The sequence below is a fragment of the Pinus tabuliformis genome, chromosome 2_2, assembly GCF_031772625.1.
Source record: "Pinus tabuliformis cultivar Carrire ecotype Pingquan chromosome 2_2, CPIR1, whole genome shotgun sequence".
NCBI lineage: Eukaryota > Viridiplantae > Streptophyta > Pinopsida > Pinales > Pinaceae > Pinus > Pinus tabuliformis.
In genome coordinates this window covers 1,138,177,465-1,138,197,803 of record NC_142300.1, presented here as the reverse complement: position 1 = coordinate 1,138,197,803, position 20,339 = coordinate 1,138,177,465, and the positions used below count along the sequence as shown (strand labels likewise).

General features: G+C 40.4%; 1 long non-coding RNA gene across 1 annotated transcript; it reads right to left on the bottom strand.

Annotated features, from left to right (window-relative positions):
• Nucleotides 1–659: 659 nt before the first annotated feature.
• LOC149197405 (uncharacterized) lies at nucleotides 660–18,010 on the bottom strand. Its single transcript, XR_016254760.1, has 2 exons — nucleotides 17,300–18,010; nucleotides 660–1,048 (listed from the first exon to the last, which is right to left on the bottom strand). It is a non-coding gene; the product is annotated as an uncharacterized LOC149197405 (long non-coding RNA).
• Nucleotides 18,011–20,339: the final 2,329 nt, after the last annotated feature.

Below are 20,339 nucleotides of genomic sequence, written 5' to 3'. Positions count from 1 at the left end.
CCCACTTTCATATATATGGAATACAACCCTCTATTAAACAATCCTTTATTAATTGAACATCCCACATTTTTGGCGCTGCAGTACAACTATAATCGAAATATCCTGAACATCTTTGGCGGACTTAGCCCAATACGCCCGCGCTCCACTGCAGTTTGGGCCATTCTTCAGCATAAAGCCTCCGCTATGACATTCAACATTTGATGTCTTCCAACTCTTCTAATTGCGGATACCCAATAATCCATAATCCTTCCAGCTTTGCCCGCTTTGAAAGTTGCAGTCGTGGAAGTATGCCGTTGTTAATGGAAGACTCCAAATCACTAAACAGCGGTTTCGCAGTGGATGTATTTTTTATTTTTTTTTCTTCTTCTGTACTTCAGAGGAAACCAGTAGCTGGCTTAACACGTAATTATTAATAAATTTTTAGGATTTTAAAATTTGTTCTTCTCTCTGTAAATCTGGTCACGGATTTAATTGAGATGTTTTTGTTTTTAGTAGATAATTATTTTAGTTAATTTTGATTGAAATTCTACATGTAATTTTTAGTGATTCAGAATTTTTGGAGCAAGAAATCCATATATACATATATTCAAATATACATTTTAAACCCTTTAAACTAATTTAACGATGTTATCAAAAAGTTACAATCAAATTTTAAGAAATAAATCTAACAGACTCCTTTCTCCGTGATTAGATTGAGATGGTTAAATTAGTACAATATTTCAAATCCAGATATTGGAGTTTACTTAATTTACAAAAGGAATCTGACAGCATCTCCGAAGCGTAGAAGTGAGCCAGCTGAATCTGTTAAAGGTTGGTTAAATTACCAAAGCACTGCGGCAGTGAAATAATGTCCGAACATTGTTTTAACATCAAGGCCTTTCACGACCTCAGACGACAGAATTCTTGTGGTAATTTTCTGAGTTTGACTTTCTTTCCATGTAGCGGAAAAGGACCAATCACAATCCTCTATAGATGCTTAGCCTCCCTATCGAGTTTGAAAGGTTCGAGAGGGGGCCCTCAATCTCCAATTCCCGCAACTGTAAAGTGCCTGCAAAAGAGTGTCCAGTTGTTTCAAATGTTTACAAGAAAATGCAGATGAAATAACAATCTCATGAAAACATATTGGAGACTCTGTGGTACAATATCAATAGAAAATATTCAGTCTTCAATTCAACATATCCTAATTTACCTGGAATTCCTTTTCAACATATCCTAATTTACCTGGAATTCCTTTTCCCACAATGTTTCTAATTTTCTGCCCTTGAATTCTTCATACAAATCGAGGTAGGCAAGGAAGAGTGCGAACAATTGTTCAGCGTAGCCATAAGAGATTTGAAGACATCACCTTTGACAAAACCCGTTCCACAAGAACACCTTCGAAGATAAAGGCGGTCCACTAGGAATTGCCCCAAAACACCTTCGAAGATAAAGGCGGTCCACCACAGGCTTCTGGAAACTTCTTTACCACATGTTTAAATTCTTGGGGTGGATGTGACTGGTTGAATGAATGCAAATAGAATAGCTCAAGAAAATGTTGTCTACCAAGCCCAGTTAGGTTGTATATTGATTGATGACTCTTTGGCTCCATTTATGAGAACATCTTTGTTCTCGAGATTTAATCAGTATTAAGCTTTCAGAGTGAAGTTCAGTTTGGTCTGCATAAACCTGATCCACCATATCTACATCACATCTAAAATTACTAAAATGTGAGGAGATGGAATTTGTTTCTTGAGAATCCCTATTCCTCATCGACACTGTTTACTGGATCAGATCCAGTCAAACTCTTGAGAAGTAATCTCTGGAAAGAACTTAAAAAGTCTTTCCCTGAATTATCTCAATATCAGAAGCAGAAATTATGGTATATAGACTTCTTAATAATGAAGAGTCATTTTGCCAACGTTGTCTTTGCCACCCCACCAAACCCCACGATCCTAAAGATCTGAGATTTAGATCTCTATGTGGCTGTGATAACACTGTTTTTTCAAAATCTTCTACTTTCTCATCCAAACCTTTTGGATATTTAGCTACGTCCACGGTTAAGGGTGAATTTTTCACCATTATTAAAACCTGTTCAACCACCTTATGTATCAGTTTGCCTTCATCGCTGGTTATTCAAAATAAAATAAAGAGAACTAATGAGAAAAACAAGTCTATTTATATATCATGTAACAGAAAATACAACAACTGATAGGGTAGTTTGAATTCTCACCCGTTACACGGACTAATGAAAAAAACAAGTCTGTGCATATATATCATCTAACATCATAATTTGACCTAACTTGTGAAATGTTTCATTAGGGTGTGGAGATTACTAAATCTTCAAACATACAGTGGAATAGTTCTTCATAAAAGCATGCGAATAAGTTGTGCATGAATAACACGGAGCATTTCGGCACTTGTAATGAATAATGTTGTTTTTGCACCCTAGCTCTGTTTCAGTGGATGAGGACCCTTCTACCAGTCTCTACTTTCTTCCTCTCGGGTGGACAATGTCTGTCCAGTGAGGAGTTTTGTTGGAAATAATACTGAGAGGGGGGGTGAATCAGTATTATATAATTCGTTTAATAAATCTTCTTTATTTGTTCTTTGAATTATTTTTGCATGTCAGTACCATAAAATAATGAACATGAACAAAAGAAACAGATAGTCACACCAAAGAACACAAGATGTAAGGTGGAAACCCAATGTGGGAGAAAACCACTTGCTGCAATATGTCTCTATCTTCTTTCAAATTAGAAACTCCTTTTACAATGGTTTTGTACTGGTGCAGTCCTTTACCAGTACGCAGGCTGCAACCTGCAGAGAGCTACAACTCTCTCTCGTTTTCTAGTCTCTCCTGGAAGGGAGCTACAACCCCCTACTTCTTTTCATACAAGGACCACTTTTCATAAATTTTCAAACTGGATCCATAAGCATCAATTGATCATCAAGTGTAAGAGAATTACCCAATCAACTGTAGTAACCAGATCAACAATAATAGGACCAAACCCAGAACACAACAGTGATAAACAAAGATTTTAAGAGAAGGAAGCACCCTGCTCAACTGCTAGCCTGAGTCCGGACTCACCCTGCTCAACTGCTAGCCTGAGTCCTGGACTCACCCTGCTCAACTGCTGGCCTGAGTCCCTGGACGCACCCTGCTCAACTGCTAGCCTGCGTCCCGGACGCACCCTGCTCAACTGCTAGCCTGCGTCCCTCGCACTGAGTCTATTGAACTGCCTGCGTCCCGACGCACCTGAACCCTTCTGCCCCTGCGTCCCGGCGCACCTGAAACGCTTCGCTCCTGCGTCCCGGATGCACCTGAACCCTTACTGCACCTGCGTCCCTCCGGGCATAGATGATTTCAAGACTTCAGAAGTAACCCAGACAATCAGATCCACAGATCTGAACATGCGCCAAGAGATCTCGGTCCATTAATAGATTCGCCTTGATTAGATCTAGACCAGATCTCACCCCATAAGATATTCAACAAAGACATACTCAAACCAAATGATCTCCTTTGCTTTATATAGGCAAGCTCCTCCTCAAATCAAGGAACAATACCACGAGCCGACACCTTAAAAACACAATACCGTCGGCTAGATACCAGGAGTAAATCACAAGAAACCCCCACGTGTGCTTTTCTCTGCCTTAAAAAGTGTGCACTGGGTGGACGCACCTTCTGAACGGCTGGACTGCGTCCCTGGACGCGGTCTATGCATGGATTACCTGCGGGTACGCACTTTCTGAAAGGTGTACCTGCGTCCTTCTTAAATTTTTCAATAAATTAAGAGCTGATCATCAATCTTTGCTGCTGACATGAAGAACAGTGATCTACCACCTGAATGGGTTGCCATCAAGGACAACACCTGAACCATAATGCCAACAATCTCCCCCTTTGGACTTGATGGCAACCTCATAATCTTCAGCTTCATTCTCCCCCTTTGACATCAAGGGCAAAGGGAATGCTCCCCCTAAGATCATGCTCCTCCTGAATATGAACCAGATCTGCAGCAACGAACCATAATCTACCATGAAAGAGATAGAGACATATTGCAGCAATTTCCAAGATCTCCTTCTGACCATCCTCCATAATGCCAACAATGCATTATGTGCTCCCCCTGAGCCTGTATCACCAATAAGAAGAGGTTCAACAATAAGATGATGCATCAACAACCCCCAGCTTTTGCCTGAGGTATTCAAAAGTGTCCCTGGGCAATGGTTTGGTGAAAATATCAGCAACTTGTTCCTTAGAAGGAACATACTCCAATTTGACCTTCTGTTCAAGTACTTGTTCCCGGAGAAAATGGTACTTGATTGGTATGTGCTTGGTTTTTGAATGCATAACAGGATTCTTTGAGATGCTGATTGCACTTGTGTTGTCACATAAGATAGGGATTGGTGGTGTACAAGTGATTTGAAAATCCTGTAATGTCTGCATCATCCAAAGGAGTTGGGTGCAACAAGATGCAGCAGCAACATATTCCGCTTCAGCTGTAGACAAGGCAATTGAACTCTGTTTCTTGCTGAACCAAGATACCAGTCTGGAACCCATAAAGAACGCACCACCACTTGTGCTTTTCCTGTCATCCACGCTTCCGGCCCAATCTGCATCTGTATAAGCATGAAGTGTAAGATCTGTATCTCTAGGATACCATAAGCCATAATTTTGAGTCCCTTGAAGATATTTGAAAATTCTCCACTGCCTGAAGATGAGTCTCTTTTGGATTTGCTTGAAATCTTCCAACTATTCCAACTGCATGCATGATATCTGGTCCGGTACCTGTCAAATAAAGTAAACTTCCAATCATAGATCTGTAGGTTGGTTGATGTACTGCTGCAGATTCATCATTTGCACTGAGGCTACATCCTGTGACCATGGGTGTACATACTGGTTTTGCATCTTCCATGCCATATTTCTTCAAAATCTGTTTGAGATACTTGGTTTGAGATAAAAAGATTCCTTCTTCCTTTTGTTGGATTTGCAAACCAAGGAAATATGTCAGTTCTCCTAGTAAGGACATTTCAAATTCTTTCTGCATGACCGAGGCAAAGCTTTGACTCATAACTTCTTCATTGCTGCCAAAAATAATGTCATCTACATACACAACAAAAATTAGCAATTTTTCATTTTCAACTTTTATATAAAGATTGCTATCTGCTGAACCTTTTGAGAACCCTTGTTGATGAAGATATTTGTCCAAGCGGTAGTACCAAGCCCTTGGAGCTTGTTTGAGACCATAGAGGGCCTTTTTCAATCTGCATACGAGGCTTGGATCATTTCCAAGAATAAACCCATCTGGCTGTTCAATGTACACTTCTTCTTCCAAGTCTCCATTCAGAAAGGCTGATTTTACGTCCATTTGAAATACTTTGAAGTTTTGAGAACTTGAGAGAGCAAGGAACATTCGGATGGCCTCAAGTCTTGCAACAGGAGCAAAAGTTTCTTCAAAGTCTATTCCTTCTTGCTGTGCGTACCCTTTACAAACAAGTCTGGCTTTGTTTCTAATTACTTCTCCATTTTCATTCAATTTGTTTTTGAAGACCCATTTTGTCCCGATAACATTCTTATCTTTTGGTCTAGGAACCAGCTCCCAAGTGTTGTTCTTTTCGATCTGCTCAAGTTCTTCATCCATTGCTTTCACCCAACATTCATCTTTGCATGCTTTCTTCACATTTTGTGGTTCAGTCGAGGAGAGTAATGCCAAATAGCTTGAGGCTTCTGCAACTGTTCTTCTAGTTTGTACACCTGCTTCTTTCTGTCCCATAATCTGAGATTCTGGATGGTTTTTCTGAACATATCTGGATGGAGTCTTTTCTTCTATTCTTGTTTGCTCCTCTGGTTCTTCTTGAGGTTCTTCTTCTTCATCATTCTGTCTTTGAGGGTAGCCTTCATCTTCTTCGATATCTTCCCGATGTACTTGCCTAGGAATGTATCCCTTCTCATCAACCACCACATCAATGCTGTCAACAATTCTGCCAAGTCTTTTATTGTAGCACTTGTATGCTTTGCTATGTGGAGAGTAACCAAGAAGAATGCCTTCATCTGCTCTAGGTTCAAGTTTGCCAAGCTGCTCATCAGTATTCTTGATATAGCATTTGCTCCCAAAGATTTTGAAGTGCTTTACCGAAGGAGTTTTACCACTCCAGAGCTCATGAGGAGTTTAAGTGTTGTTTACCCGGACATTTGTTTTGTTGAGAATAATAACCGCAGCATGTGCAGCTTCACCCCAGAAAGTTGCGGGAGTTCCTGATTCATCAAGCATAGCACGAGCCATTTGTTGGATTGTTCTGTTCATTCTTTCCACAACTCCATTTTGTTGGGGAGTTCTTGCTGTAGAGAATTCTCTTCTTATCCCATGTTCTTCACAGAAATCGAAAAATTCATTTGAAGTAAATTCCCCACCTCTGTCGGATCTGAGGCACTTAATTTTGTGACCTGATTCATTTTCAACCAAGGCTTTGAAGGATTTGAATTTTTCGAATGCTTCATCTTTGTGCTTCATAAGTCCTAACCAAACAAACCTGGAGAAATCGTCAATGAATAATATCAAGTATTCTTCTCCTCGAGGTGTCCTTTTTCTGAAAGGACCGCATGTATTTGTATGTACTAGCTCAAGAGGCATGCTAGCTGATCCTTCTTTATCTGGAAAGTTAGTTCTGGTTTGTTTTCCAAACTGACATGATTTGCATATGGTGTTGTCAGGAATTTTGATATCTGGAAGATCGCGAACTGCCTGATATTTGCATGCTTTCCTTATTTGTGAGAAGCTTAGATGTCCCAACCTTTGATGCCATAACCAGTGCTCTTCATCCTTGTTTAGATAGCATTGTTGTTGTCCTTCTTCAAATATGTACAGATTATTTGGAGTTCTTTTGCCTTTGAGCATTGTTTTACCTGTATCAAGATCACGAACAAGACATCCATTTGATCTGAATATAACTTCGGTTCTTTGATCACACATCTGGCTGACACTTAGTAGATTATGCTTCAATCCATCAACATACAAAACATTTCCAGCCTTGACATTTTATTTTAAAGGAGCAATACCTTTTCCTTTTATAGTTGCAGGAGTATCATTTCCAAAAGAGACTTTCTTTCCCTTTTCTAAAGTAGAATAAGACTCAAGTTCTTCTTTATCACCTGTCATATGCTTCGAACATCCACTGTCAATGTACCATAGATTTTCCTGTCCCTCTGCATAAAATGCAATCCCACATCTTTCTGTTTGAGGTTCCTTTATTCTCCATGTTTTGGTGCTTGAGGCTTGTTCCTTTTTCCGCTCTTGTTCCTTTCTCTCCTGAAACCTGCTCCTGCATTCAGAGTCTTCATGACCAAAATTATTGCAAATGGAACATTCAACTTCATTTTCAAGAGCCGAAAAGTTGTTATAGGTCCTTTTTGTAATCCCCGTCATACTTCTTTGTTTTTGAGCTTCCCTAGTCATGATCGTTTTATATGCAACACATTGAGCTGCTTTGTGACCAAAGTTATGGCAAGAAAAGCATTGTCCATTGAAGAAGCTTCTGCGGTTATTGAATCTACCTGCCAACTGATTGTAATTTCTATTTTCATCTATTCTTGGACCAAATTGAGAAGATTTTACCTGTGGTTGGTTGTAGCTTTTGTTCACCCTTAAGATGGATTGCCCCTGATAGTTTCTGTTTGTATTTCGTCCCTGCTTTACCTGATTATCTTCATTGTTCTTCTGCTCATTTCTTCTTGCCGCATCAAGATAACTTTTTGAGGTGGATGCTTGAGAGGTTTCTCTATTATAACCCAAACCTGTCTTGTTTAGAGGAGACCGCTGCACATTGATAATCTCATCCAAAGTTTCAGATCCTTTGACAAACTTAGGATTAATAGCTTTTGTTTTCTCAATTTCTTTTCTGAGACCAACAATTTCACCTTCTAGTTTTTCAAGATGTTTTTCCTTTTCATCAATTTGAAATTGTAGAGTATCAATGATCACATTCTTTTCTTCTATACATCTCTTGAGTCTAGTAATTTCATCATAGAGGTTATTCACATCTACAGCATCCTCATAATCATCATCTTCAAATGCCATTAACAACTTATATTTATTACCTTGTTCATCTTCATCACTGTTTGATAAACCATCACTATCTTCATGGGTGTAGTAGCTTTTCTTATTTGCACTTTGTTTCTTGTTCCATCTAGCAGGTTCCTTTCCTTTATCCTTATAGGGACATTTTGCAGCATAATGACCTACTCTTCCACAAGCAAAGCATTTGAAAGGTAGCTTACCTCTGAACCTTCCAGAACCCCTTTGAAGATTTCTGACAAAATTTGATTGTTCTTCCTCTTCTTCTGGAACATGGCTTGCTTCATAATAATCTTCTTTGCCTGATGCCTTGAAAGCAGCGTCCCTTCTATCTGATGGACCTCCCTTTCTCATTTCATAAGCAGTTAGAATTCCATGTAGCTGAGACATAGTGAGAATTCGGAGATTTTCCTTTTCTTCTATTGCAGACACTTTAGATTCAAACTTGGGGGACAATGATCTTAGAACCTTTTCAATTACTGTAGCCTCTTTTATTTCTTCACCCAAATTTTTCATACAATTAACAATCTCATCTACCCGAAGAAAATAATTAGCCACACTTTCATCATTATACATCTTGAGAGTCTCATACTGAATCCTGAGAGTTTGAAGTTTAGCACGCTTTACCTGTTCATCTCCTTCATAGCTTGTGACCATTTTGTCCCATATCTCTTTTGCGGATTTGAAGTGCATTACCTTCATGAATTCTGTTTGGGATATACTTCCTAATAGAGTACTGACTGCTTTCGCATTTGTTTCATACTTCTTCTTCTTTGCTGCATCTGTAGGAGTAGCTGAAGGAAAAGCGTAGCCTGTTTCTACAATGTCCCAAACTTTTGTACCAAGAGATTGAAGATATGCAGTAACTCTTACCTTCCAATAATTGAAGTTTGTCCCATCAAAAACGGGTGGCCTGATTGATGCTTCTCTCTCGTAGTTGCTCATGATGAACGATCTACCTTCAAGCGATCAAGCTTCTCTGAAGGACCTGCTCTGATACCAATTGTTGGAAATAATACTGAGAGGGGGGGTGAATCAGTATTATATAATTCGTTTAATAAATCTTCTTTATTTGTTCTTTGAATTATTTTTGCATGTCAGTACCATAAAATAATGAACATGAACAAAAGAAACAGATAGTCACACCAAAGAACACAAGATGTAAGGTGGAAACCCAATGTGGGAGAAAACCACCTGCTGCAATATGTCTCTATCTTCTTTCAAATTAGAAACTCCTTTTACAATGGTTTTGTACTGGTGCAGTCCTTTACCAGTACGCAGGCTGCAACCTGCAGAGAGCTACAACTCTCTCTCGTTTTCCAGTCTCTCCTGGAAGGGAGCTACAACCCCCTACTTCTTTTCATACAAGGACCACTTTTCATAAATTTTCAAACTGGATCCATAAGCATCAATTGATCATCAAGTGTAAGAGAATTACCCAATCAACTGTAGTAACCAGATCAACAATAATAGGACCAAACCCAGAACACAACAGTGATAAACAAAGATTTTAAGAGAAGGAAGCACCCTGCTCAACTGCTAGCCTGAGTCCGGACTCACCCTGCTCAACTGCTAGCCTGAGTCCCGGACTCACCCTGCTCAACTGCTGGCCTGAGTCCCTGGACGCACCCTGCTCAACTGCTAGCCTGCGTCCCGGACGCACCCTGCTCAACTGCTAGCCTGCGTCCCTCGCACTGAGTCTATTGAACTGCCTGCGTCCCGGCGCACCTGAACCCTTCTGCGCCTGCGTCCCGGCGCACCTGAAACGCTTCGCTCCTGCGTCCCGGACGCACCTGAACCCTTACTGCACCTGCGTCCCTCCGGGCATAGATGATTTCAAGACTTCAGAAGTAACCCAGACAATCAGATCCACAGATCTGAACATGCGCCAAGAGATCTCGGTCCATTAATAGATTCGCCTTGATTAGATCTAGACCAGATCTCACCCCATAAGATATTCAACAAAGACATACTCAAACCAAATGATCTCCTTTGCTTTATATAGGCAAGCTCCTCCTCAAATCAAGGAACAATACCACGAGCCGACACCTTAAAAACACAATACCGTCGGCTAGATACCAGGAGTAAATCACAAGAAACCCCCACGTGTGCTTTTCTCTGCCTTAAAAAGTGTGCACTGGGTGGACGCACCTTCTGAACGGCTGGACTGCGTCCCTAGACGCGGTCTATGCATGGATTACCTGCGGGTACGCACTTTCTGAAAGGTGTACCTGCGTCCTTCTTAAATTTTTCAATAAATTAAGAGCTGATCATCAATCTTTGATGCTGACATGAAGAACAGTGATCTACCACCTGAATGGGTTGCCATCAAGGACAACACCTAAACCATAATGCCAACAGGTTTTTTGTTTTATCTTTCTTCCTCGAACCGTAGGTGGGGAGGTGCTTGTTCCCTGGCGGAAGGCGGCCCTCCCTCCCCCGGGTTTCCTAGGCTTTGTCAGCTGTTGCATCTTGTCCGACATCGTTTTATTTTCGTTTTGTCCTATTAGATATGGAGTCGGTGGTCTCGGAGCCGCCCACAGTGGGTCACTTACTAGAAAGGATCTGACACATGGTGTCGGGATGGAAGCAGGTCCTTCGTACCCAACAGGTTCCTTATCCCCTTCTCGAGATCCGGTGATCAAACTGTGTTGTCTTCCAAAAGCCCTTTGTAGCCAAGTGGAATAACCTCGGCTAACTCTTGGCCATGATCATGATGTTGGTATGGACAGGGTTTCGAGCCTGTCCGTCAGAGAACTCATGGGGAGGTTTTATTACATATCCCTCAATAAACCCCAAATACTAGCGTGGGTTTCACAGCACTGGAGGACTTTTTTAGGTTATTGTCCCACGGTCAATATTTTAATGAACCAGTGGCTGCACTTCTGCTTCCTGGATGAGGGCAACTGCAAATGGTTTTGCAGAAGGCTTGGGTTATTGGCAAGGGTTTTCTGTGGCATCAGCGGTGGCACGTAGGGTTCAGCCCTCTCTCGGAAAGGCCTAAGTCACAGTATGTATGGGTCAAATTAGTTGGATTTCTGCTCGAGCTTTGGACCAGACAGAGTGTCATCTTGTTGGCTAACAGTATTGAGAAATTCATATTTTTCAATGACATGTCCCCAGTGGCCTTTGACGAGCGCATCCTCCGGGTGCTGGTCGAGATGATTTAGTAAAAGGCTTGCCGGGTGAAATCGAGATAATGATTGGCGAGGTTTCTTTCTACCAAAGGTTAAGACTTCTGGAAGGTTCCCTTCAGATGTTTGAACTGTCACCAGATGGGCCATTTGAAGGTGGACTATGTTTCTATGAGGAAGTAGTGTTCGCCTTTATCTTGCTTTGTTGATAAAGTGTCCCAAAGGTCAAAGGTTAATACTTCCATGGCGGTGGCAAAACCTAAGTCGGGTGGTGTTGGTACAGAGAAGCAGGGTATCATTTGCTGGACACTAGTAGTTCCTTCAGCTCGTGGAGTGGCCTCAACTCCGAAAATGGATGTCAATTTGTCAGTCTCCAGCGACACTGCGCTGTTGTCTGTGGACCATAGGACTGGCGGGGATTCTCCACTAGATGATATGAAAGCCTTGCATTCGGTCAACGATATTGGGGTTGATATGAAAGCCTTGCCATCACTGTCGATGCTATGGGGAGATTTGTCAAGCCAGTGGATTCTTAGGACCATAGCTTTCCAGGGACTTCTCTGCCTATCTCTGATATTTTCTCTGGTAAGCTTATGGAGTCCCCTTCTAGAGATGATTTACTATTATTGGATAGTATTGTTATTTCTCGCTCCTCGTCTCACCATGCTTCGAGTGTCTCTCATATTTCTTCCAGACCTCTTTTGGAAATCATTCCTGCCCCCTCCCTTAACCACTCCACAGTGTCTATCCCATTGTTATTTCTCGCTCCTCATCTAACCATGCTTCGAGTGTCTCTCATATTTCTTCCAAACCTCTTTTGGAAATCATTCCTACCCCCTCCCTTAACCACTCCACAGTCTCTATCCCTAGGTCCTTGCCTCCTGCATAAACCCTATCCTTCGCTTTGTCCATTTCCCACGTTCTTTGATCTTCTCATTCGTCTTCATAAAGGAGCGGGGAGCGGGATAACCCCCTACCCCTAGTCTCCTCTCTCATGCACAGTCTTCCTCTCTTCCTCCCCCAAGGCAGTGCCTCACATCATCATCTGATTCCCTGACCCTAGATCCCTCCTATCATGACTTTCTCAACCTTACAACAATCCCTTCCTACCCCACTCCTCAACCCTATATCCCTTCCATCAATGACTCCCTTCCCCATTCCAAAATGTTTCCAAAATGTCATGATTAGAAAGAAGAAACTAAACAAAAAAAGGCTTGCTCGGGAGGGTTTTATCCAGGGCAGTCACTTTAAAGAAATTTCTAATGTCTCCGACTCTCCTAGGGCCCTTAGAGCTGCCCTCTCACACGGGTGCCCCATGATAATCACGTCTTTAAAGTTTAAACATAAGAGGAGTTGGAACTTGGAAGGTCTCCTAAAAAACGTGCTTTCCCTAGACTAGTTGATGTTCATCAATCTAAGAAATGATGGGTCCTGGTTCTAAAGCCAGGGAGGAATTGTTAGAGGTCTGCCTTGATTGGTGTATTCGTTCTACTGATGCAAATGGACGATCTGGTGGCCTTGCGGTCCTTTGGACCCTGCGTGTGGACTCCCTTAGGCCGTTCTCAACATTGGCCAACATCATTTTGGTCGGTAATCTTTATGATCTGGCTCGTCCCATTACATTGGTGAATTGTTATGGGTCGTACGAGGATCGTGAGTCATTTTGGAACCCTCTGATGCACAGTGGATTCCTGTGGAGACAGTCTCTTATCCTAGCAGGAGATTTGAACTTCACGGTCTCGGCCGACGAGGTCTAGGAATTCAATGCTAGGGCGGATTCCTTTGCCCTCGTCATCTCTCAAATTATCCTTGATTCAAACTTGATAGACATTTGTCCAATCCCCTTGGCGGCTACGTGGTGGAACGGACGAACTGGGGCTAATGGTATTGCCAAACGACTGGATCAATTCATATTGGCAAAATTATTAATGGTTTCGTTAGGTTGCTATCAATCTTGGATTTTCTCTGAAGTAATCTTTGACCATTCACCAATCTATCTTCAGTTCATTGCTTCTGTCTTCCTTCAAAAGACACTTTTTAAGTTCAACCATTCTTGGCTCCTAGTGGACTCCTTTACCAGGCTGGTTCATTCTGTTTGGAAGCACTATTTATTTGATTCCTTTCCTTCTGCTATGGAATCTTAGGTCCATAAGATGAAGGCTCTCAAATCATAGGTTAAAAATTGGGCTCGTCTACATATCATTGAACGATAGAGAACTGTTGGAGACTGAATCTTTTATTCATGCCTGCCATTCTTCTTTTAATGTTGAAGGCTTCCTAGATGGTGTGAAAAATCGTATTTGTTCCTTGGCAAAGAGGAAAGCCTTGCTTCTCAAAGCAAAAGAGGAACGGTGGCATCTTAAGAGTAGGGCCATTTGGGTTCAGGCTAGTGACGGGAATACTAAGTTTTTTCATCGCTTTGCCTCCCACCAAAGGAATAAAAAACACATTTGGGAGGTTCAAGACGTTGCAGGGCACACTCATTGTTCTGTGCAGGGGATGGAGAAGGTTGTCCGGAATCACTTCTCTAATATCTTAAGAGATTTGGGTGTTAATCGGATTTAGGCATAGCTACAAGTTCTTTAATATTTCCCCCAAATCTTTTCTGAAGAGGACTCAGTGTGGATGGGCAAACCAATCTCGTTAGAGGAAATTAAGCATGTCCTAAAATCCCTTGGCAAGGACAAGGGTCCTGGCCTCGATGGCTGGACTGTAGAATTTTCCCTAGCATTTTTTAAGCTGATGGGAAAAGACATTTTGCAGGTTGTTGAGGAGGCTAGAACTTCAGGTACGGTCTCAGGGGCTATCAATGCCACCTTTATTGCTCTCATTCCAAAGTGCTCTATCCTCGCACTTTGAATGATTATAGACCTATCTCCTTGTGCAACCTTATCTATAAGATCATTGCGAAGGTTATATCTCTCCGCCTCAAAGATATCCTCTCTTGAGCTATTTCTCCAGAACAATTTGGTTTCCTCCTTGGGAGACTTATCCATGATACAATAGGGTCTGCTCTAGAGGCATTACATTCTATCAAGACCAAGAAGCGTTGTGCCTTGATTTTAAAGATGGACCTGGTCAAGGCGTATGATAGGGTTAACTGGAGTTTTCTTAGACTCCTTTTGCATATTGGTTTGGATATTTCTATCACTGATTGGATTTGGGGTGTATCACTTCTACTAACTTTTCTGTGCTAATTAATGGCTCGCCTACTGGCTTCTTCACTGCTTCCAGGGGGTTAAGATGGGTACCCCCTCTCCCCTCTTCTGTTCCTTCTCATTATCGAGGTTGGGTTAATTGGAGTTTTCTTAGACTCCTTTTGATTATTGGTTTGGATATCTCTATCACTGATTGGATTTGGGGTGTATCACTTCTACTAACTTTTCTGTGCTAATTAATGGCTCACCTACTGGCTTCTTCACTGCTTCCAGGGGGTTAAGACGGGTGCCCCCTCTCCCCTCTTCTGTTCCTTCTCAGTATCGAGGGTCTGAGCTATATGATTAATTTGTCAAAACTAGAGGGGCTTATAAAAGGCGTAAAAATTTCTAAGTCTATCTTCCTTACTCATCTTCTGTTTTGTAGACGATGTGCTAGTTTTGGTGGAGGGTACTCTGGAGGAATGGATCTTTTATCATCATATTTTCTCTATTTTCTACTCTGCTACAAGTATGATTATCAGTTAGCAAAAGTCGACATTTTATTCAACAATATTTCAGATGTGATCATGTCATCTATCGACTATATTTTCCCTTACAAGATGGCTTCAATTGATCACGGCTTATGTTATCTGGGCTATCAGTTTAAGCCTAATTGTTATTCAGTAGACGATTGGTCTTGGTTGATTAAAAAAGTTGAAAAGCGTATTAGCCATTGGTGCTACAGCTGTCTCTCCTTGGGAGGTAGAATGACCTTGGTCAAAGCTGTCCTTGAATACAGTTTTGTGTACTGGCTTTCTCTATCCAAGATAGCAAAATCAGTCATCCAAAAGATTCGTCCATGCATGTTTAATTTCTTATGGACAGGCAAGAACCAACGGGTTGGGCTGCATTTGGCTAAATGGGAGTTACTTGCACAGCCTAAAAAGTTTGGGTGATGGGGTTTCAAAAATCTGTAGTGGTTTGGCACTGCACTGGCCATGAAAAGTTTGTGGAGGGTGATATTTGACTCTAGTATTTGCAGCCATATCATTGCAGACAAGTATCTCCTGAATAAATCCTTACAGGAGTGAATCTGTATCTTTTATCAACGGAAATACATAGGAGGTTTGAATAGTTGGATAGGGTTGGTTGAGGCCCTTCCTTGGTTGCATCATGGGCTTGTGTGGAAAGTTGGAAATGGGAAGCAAGCCTCTATTGGAAAGGACTCTTTCATCGGTAGACTCTCCCATGGGCACTTATCTACTGAACTTATTGCTCACCTCCATGCTCAATGTATAACTCACCTTTGTCATGTTTCGTTGTCTCATCTATAGGTCCCTCCTCTCAGTGGGTGGAAAGGATTGCTGGACTTGGGGTTGCAGGGCTCTCTGGCAACATAGTGGGATTTTTTCAATAAAGTGTCAATGTCAAATGGTCTTTTTCTGAATAGGGAGCAGGACTCCTTAGTGTGGTTTGGAATTACTCGCAGTGGCCAGATCACTGCAAAATTAGCCTACCACTCTATCTCTTCCTCTTTTCTGCAGCCCCGGGTGAAGCACTGAAGTGGTGGACTCGTAAACTCTAGAAATGGCCCATTCCTCCAAAGCTTCATTGCTTCATTTGGCCTTTATTGAAAAACCGTATCTTAACTTGGGACAACCTGCTTAAAAGGGGTTTTGTGGTTCATTTGGCTTTCATTGGAAAACCGTATCTTAACTTGGGACAACCTGCTTAAAAGGGGTTTTGTGGTCCCAATATTTGTTGTTTATGCAATAATAGTGCAGAATCAGTGGCTCACCTGTTTTTTTTAGTGTTCCTATTCAAGATCTCTTTGGGAAGCTTTGCTAGCACTGTTCAATATCCAGAAGTCTGGTCCCCTCTCCTCCCTGGAGATGTGCTTGCAGTAGTGGGACAAAAAATGGGCCTCTTCAAAACCCTCCCCATGTTTGCTGCGTGGGGCATCTGGAAGATCAATAATCAGACCATTTTTTAGGGTCGGTCCATCATTCTCTCCAGCATTTTGGCCCAGATCATTGGTTTTTTTATGGACTACTCGAGGCCTTCTCATCTCAAGAAAACTCGCCCCTTTCGCTTTCCTCTGGACCCTCTTACTAACACTGGCCTTTTTTGATGGAGCCTCTCAGGCGAGCCTTTGTGGGGGCTCTTCTCCTACTTTCTGGGAATGTTTCTTTCAGAATAATAAATATGGCTCAATGCTGCACAGGGAACAAATACAAAGGCAGAACTTTGTGCTTGCGAGGCTCTACTACATGTTGCTACTGCTTTTAACATTAAGTCACTGCAGGTCTTTGGTGCCTCCATGTGCTTTGTTAAGTGGCTTAATGGGAAAAAAGGTATTCAGGTACTCAATCTGCAGTACTGGTTACAGGGCATTAATCTGCAGTACTGTTTAGAGCACATTATCCAACTTAACCACAGATTCCAGCTTCTCAATTTTCAGCACATATATAGGGATTGGAACCAACAGGCTGATCATCTCTCCAAGAAGGTACTCTTAGTGGGTATGGGGCATATCTATTTGGAGTATAGATTGGGAACATGGCTTCTCCGCCAAGGGTAAATCAGTCTTTAAAATGTCTAGCTGTCCTGGATGGCCTAGCAGGATTCCAATGCTTTTTTATTTCTATGTTGCTTCTAAGGAGGATGTGAGGAATATAGCAAAATCAGCTCACTGGTTTTTATGTATTTCCACGGATAAATCATGCTATGCTCCTTAAATAGCAAGGACATTCTGGGTATGCTTTCTGTTTTGGTTTTCGAAATCAGCTAGGATATGGACGTATATATTACAATCGCAGTTTGTATCATTTTGATGAAATCTGGTTATCATCTGAATAAATACGTTACCATACATTTTTTCTGTTTAATAAAAAAAGGACGGTCTTTTAACCTCTGGAAAAAATATCATCAAACGTAACGTACTACAAAACCGAAAAACCTTGAGGGAAGTTTGAATTCTCACCCGTTACACGCTTCCAGCTCAAAACCAACCATGTCTGCAACACTAGAAAGAGCAAACCTCCAACTTAAAAAAGTGTTGGAGTCGTATTGCAACCTATTTTCTTGAGATTGAGATTGATGGTCATACGTTCTCATATTTTTCAATTTCTGTAAGGCTTGAGCATACCCTCTGTTTTTGCCGGGCGTCCACCCAAGTTTTCTTAGGGCTTGAACAAACCCTTCATTTTTCAGTTGAGTTCACCGAACTTCACAAGGCTTCACGATGTAAAAAACAAGACTAATGGAGGCGTTTGATTCTCGCATCAGTACGAGCTCATTTAGGCATCAAGCTTATTTCGCATATCCTCCAAAGAAAATGACAACATGATCCGAAGCCAAACGAATAGGGCGTTTAATCTGTGAACTCAAATAATCTCCCTCTTGCAATTCTGGTTAATCTAGAAAGACTCTCAATCCATGTGAAAGAAGGCGCGGGTAAATATGGCTGGCGAAAGTTTTCTTTACATCTGGACCACAATGGTTTATGAAAGCCGCTGAACAGGATTCAGCGATTGCCGATTGGAAAATACAAAAAGAGAAAATGGAAAAGATATTCCATCCCATTGAAGCAGGTTGTGAGGGGAGAGGATTACTCATGAGCATAAGAAGAGCAGAAATTCTGGGAAAATTTGCAGTGAGAAATGCTGACTGCCTTCAAAAATATTTATAAACACTATACCTTTGAACGATCTGAATTCCTCCCAGCCAATAAAATAAATCATTTTCCTGCGCTCTGCGGCATGTTTCAAAGGGTTTTCACTAGCATCAAGACGACCCACCCTATCTCTGTTTGAATGGAATAAAGTCAATATTATGTACAATTGGACACCATCCAAGGAAATGACAGGACGTACACCTGGTAGGCCCTCGGCAGCTGGAACCCAGCTTTCATCTTTGTACAACGACAAAATATGAAGAGTACGCCCACATATAATGGGCTAGATGCTCTGCCGCGTCTGTAAAAACAGAAGCTTACAAAATGTGGGCCACTAAAAAGTAACAATTGAATTTGGGTTCCCTACATGGCACTATCACCCATATGTTTTCTACCTTTGTCTGTGGAGTTGCCATCATTCCCAGCTGAATTTCACATTCACACAAACACCAAGAGTTTTACCTGGTCACAATGGTGTAACATGGATTATAGCTCTCCACATTTGGTAAGGATCAGATGTTTTATGGCCTGTGGGTTTGCTCTCATTTTAAATTTAATTTTACATTTATACAACTGGTTACAATGGCATCTCATGGATTATAACTTAATACGTTTACAAGGGATAAAATGCTTTACAAATGTTGTAATGCAACCAAAAGCTGTAAAAAATGAGAGGTGCAATCACCGAGTTCCTCATTTTCTTTTATTTTTTTTAAATGAATCGCAAAACGCATATGATAGTTGGATCTGTGGTATTTTCGGTATTTTCAGCTTATTTTATATAATATATGTTTTTAAATTTATATATTTTATATAATATATGTTTTTAAATTTATATCTTGTATTTAAACATATCAGATATTATGTTTTGGGATCACCTATATTAAGAAATTTATTCATTTATGACCATTTTCATGAGAGGTAGTTGTAACTAATTAATTTTTCGTGATTTTTGAATAGTCCACTTAGCACTCATTGCATTGAGTGATGCTCACAAAGGCGAAGAAGTGGGATTGAAACTAGTGAAATGAATCACATAGGGTCAATCATCACTTCCGGGTTTGCACCCGGTAACCAGACTTCCGGAAAAGTCATATTTTTTTAATTTATATAATGTTTAATAATAATATATACATCGCTGTAAAAAATTCTTATAAATTAAATTATATAAATTTGAATATTGTACAAATTTGTAGATTTTATATATAGTTACTATTTCGATCTATGATTTATATTTTAAATGTTTTATTAAAATATTGAATTTTAAATTTTTTAATTAATAAATTTATTTTAGTATTATTTTTATTTAAAATGAAATTTTAATAAATTTCTTAATTTGTATATTTTTTTAATAATAAATATTTATTATTATTAGAATTTTAGATTTATATGTTTCCGCTTATTAAAAAGAGAATTTTAAATAGGATTTATATATGTGATTGTTTTTAACAAAATTTTGAAATTCCTAAATCTATGTTTAAGAGATAGTATTAAGTCTACCTTTCTTTTTAAAAACAAACATCATTAATGTTCTTGATTTCCTACCTATCTTTGTTGTTTTATATATAAAAGATTGAACTAAAGGCTTTCATATCAAACCACTTCAAATGAGAAGCCCATACCAACAAATCCATTACTTAACACAAGACCAAAGAAACATAGAGACTTAACCAAAATGAAACACTAATTTCTTAAAACAAGAGCTTCATTGATTCAACAACTTACCCTTCCTTGAATTCAAATATGACATATAATCCCAAAGGAAGAGTAAGGGCTTCCTTGAAAAGATCATTTGCCTCTTGATTCAATTATCTTAAAATAGGTTGAAAATATAACCACTAAAATGAGAAGAATCCCTGAGAAATGTCCCACAAGAGAGAGGCCAAAGCTATATTATCCACCTTCAACTTCTTCCTTCTCGAGTCAATAACTAACTTAGAGCCACCCAAGATCTACAATTTTTTAATTCCTTTATTTGAAGAAAAATGGATAATGCTATGAAGGCCCGGGAACTCATCTTTTGAGTTGGATTCCCTTCTTGAAGAATATTGTATAAGGAAGTAACGAGAGTGATTTAAGAAGAGCGTTGCACCACTTCTACATCTAAGGGGATGGCCCTAGCTAGCCCCGTCAACAAATCCCCATGGAATATCATAATTTAATTAAGGCACCACTTGTACCATTATCTTCTTTTGTTTGGGATTTGACCGAAATTCCTTAACCATCCTCTCAATTAATATGGCTAGAACATGATGAGGGATCTCCCAATCATGAAAGATGCACAGGTTCCTCACTCACCAGATAAAATAAACCTAAATTCCTAGGAAATAGCCATACTCTGGCACTA